Source organism: Conger conger, chromosome 5 (assembly GCF_963514075.1).
Source record: "Conger conger chromosome 5, fConCon1.1, whole genome shotgun sequence".
In the NCBI taxonomy this organism is placed as follows: domain Eukaryota; kingdom Metazoa; phylum Chordata; class Actinopteri; order Anguilliformes; family Congridae; genus Conger; species Conger conger.
In genome coordinates, this window is record NC_083764.1 from 38,576,374 (window position 1) to 38,579,322 (window position 2,949).

Below are 2,949 nucleotides of genomic sequence, written 5' to 3' on the forward strand. Positions count from 1 at the left end.
ACAGACTTTACTAGCGCCTACTCGGGAGCGAGTTTCGCCCTTACAGTCACAAAGCACACTCCCCCTATTGTTACACAAACATTTCCCTTGCCCTCTGCCTCAAAGCTGGCATCAGCGCTTGGTGATTTTCCCCTGACATTCAGGCAGTATTGGAGTCCTCGCCGGCTCAGAATCGAAGCCGGCCAGGACTCTACGTCGGCCTATCCCAGATAAACACCAGGTCGCTGGCTTGAATTCGACCCCACCCCCACTTAAGAGCCGGGCTTCTGCAAATTCAGAAGCCCGCGGTACAGTCTGCACTGCTTTCAACCAGGTCCACGTTCAACCTTTGTGCTTGGACTCAGAAGTGCAAGCTGACGCCATGGCTCAGTACTGTAATCAGAGCGGGCTATGAGTTACAGTTCGCTGTCCCCCCTCCTCCTTGTAGGAGTAAGGGAAACGAATATGCCCCCGCATCTAAACAGCGCACTTTCCCAAGAGATAGAGACTCTCTTGGCAAAAAGCGCGATCCGCCTAGTCCCCAAACACGATGAAATGCGAGGGTTTTATTCCCTTTATTTCCTCGTTCCAAAGAAAGACGCCGGTGTGAGACCAATATTGGACCTGCGAGCACTGAACCGTCATTTGGTGAAACAACGTTTTCAGATGCTAACGCAGAAGCGCGTAATGAGCTCAATCAGCCAAGGGGACTGGTTCACGCTCGTAGATTAGAATTTACCAAACTCCCATTCGGTCTGTCCCTAGCACCCCACACCTTCGAAATGGTGGCGCGGGCTGCTATCGCCCCGTTGTGACAACAGGGCATACGTGTTTTAACGTATCTGGACGACTGGCTTGTGTTAGCCCCTTCCAGGGAGTTGGCTGCGACACACAGAGATGCTGATAACCCACATCGAAGGATTGGGTTTCACCATCAATCGCGACAAGAGCATTTTCACCCCGAGCCAGTGTGTTCAGTACCTAGGGCTCCGGCTGAACTCATTGTCAATGATGGCGCGTCTCTCTCAGGAGAGAATTGCTTCCCTGAGAGACCACGCTTGCCGATTTCTCCCAGGTCGCTGCATCAGTGGAATCACGATTATGCGCCTGTTGGGTTTAATGGCGGCAGCAATCGCCGTGGTTCCGTTGGGATTGCTACGCATGAGACCGGTACAATTCTGGCTCAAGCGAATGCATTTCGATCCAATGAGAGACTGCGCAAAGCTGTTTCGCATTCCGCAGTCGGTTGTGAGAGCACTCTCGCACTGGCGAAATGGGCGAATGCTGAGTGCCGGTGTGCCGATGGGCGCTATCTCCACTCATGTCCCTGTATACACAGACGCCTCCACCAAGGGGTGGGGGGCGGTCTGCAATGGAATGATGGTGAGCGGGTTGTGGAACCCTCCTCTGCCTCATATCAATGTGCTGGAGATCACAGCAGTATGGCTTGCATTACAACGTTTCGAACCCCTTCTTCAGGGCAGACACGTTCTAATCAGAAGCGACAACAAAGTATGGTTTGCGATGACAGCAACCGGCTCGCCCCCACTGGGAGTGGACGCGCTAGCCCATCGCTGGCCCAAGGGCCTCCTTTATGCCTTCCCTCCCTTTGGTTTGATACCGCAGGTACTAGCCAAAGTGAGAGAGGAGAAGAAACCCCTGATTTTGATCGCGCCAGATTGGCCGCACAAACAGTGGATGGCCGATGTAGCCCTGCTGTTGACCGGCGTCCCGTGGCGACTTCCCCAGCACCGGGACCTCCTGTCACCTCCTGTCCCCACCAAAGAAGGCTGCGACTCACGGCTTCGCCCTGTTAGGAGCAGGTTTGTGAACATGGGATTGAGCGAGGCAGCTGTAAATACTATACAGCATGCTCGCGCTATCTCAACTACAATGGCTTATAAAGGCAGAGGGGAGGCCTTCGAGACTGTCTCGAACGCTCTCAGGACCCCCTGGTGTGCCCTGTATCCGTAGTGCTCAACTTTGTGCAGAGCCTACTTGATAAGGGGTTATCTTTGTCAACGTTAAAGGGGTATGTCTTCGCAATTTCTGCGTGCCATACTGGCTCTGGTGGCTCTACGTTGGCTGTCCACCCCCTGGTAAAGCCTTTTATCCAGGGCGTCCGGCGTCTGAAACCTGTGGCCCCACCCCGTGTTCCGCAGTGGGACTTAACGGTGGTACTAAAAGCCTTGTGTAGCCCTCCTTTCGAACCGCTGGAGAGCGTTGAGTGGAGAGCTTTGTCCCTTAAGGTGGCACTGCTTACTGCGTTAGTTTCTGCTAGGCGAGTAAGCGATTTATGCGCCTTGTCTGTGCACCCGGACTGTCTCTCCTTTTCAGGAGTTGTGCTGAGACCGAACCCTGCGTTTACCCCGAAGGTTATCACCACGTCCTTCCACTCACGGGTATTGGACCTGGTGGCTTTCAAGCCCCCTCCTCATGACGATGAGGAGGATGCTATGCTGCATAAACTTTGCCCAGTGCGTGCTCTGTCGATATACGTACGACGTTCGCAGCCTATTCGACAAGCAGATCAGCTGTTTGTCTGTTATGGTGCTGCTGCTAGAGGAAAACCTGTTACGGCACCACCTGAGTGGTGTGGCAGAGATTTTCCCATTGGCTTACTGACGCAATCAACTGGGCGTGTGAGTGTATGGGCTTGCCCCCTCTGTTACTTTTTCACAGTTTGGGCGTTTGATAACTTTTTAATTAAATAATTGAAATAATCATTTTAAAATGTGTTTACTCAGGTTCCCTTTGTCAAATATTACATTCTGTCTAAAGATCTGAAACCATTCAGTGTAACAAATGTGCAATAATAGAGGAAATCAGAAAGGATTTCCTTTGTATTTGTATTTCAAAGCATGAAATAGCTGATTAAGAAATGGGAGTAACACGGTAGGAGAAACATGACCTACTTCTTGCTCAGTACTCTGTCTTAATTTCTTTTTTTTCCTCCAAGCAAATGAATGT

General features: G+C 51.6%; 1 pseudogene; it reads left to right on the top strand.

Annotated features, from left to right (window-relative positions):
• The first annotated feature begins 362 nt into the window (after positions 1-362).
• LOC133128860 (uncharacterized) lies at positions 363-2,419 on the top strand (annotated as a pseudogene).
• The last annotated feature ends 530 nt before the right edge of the window (positions 2,420-2,949 follow it).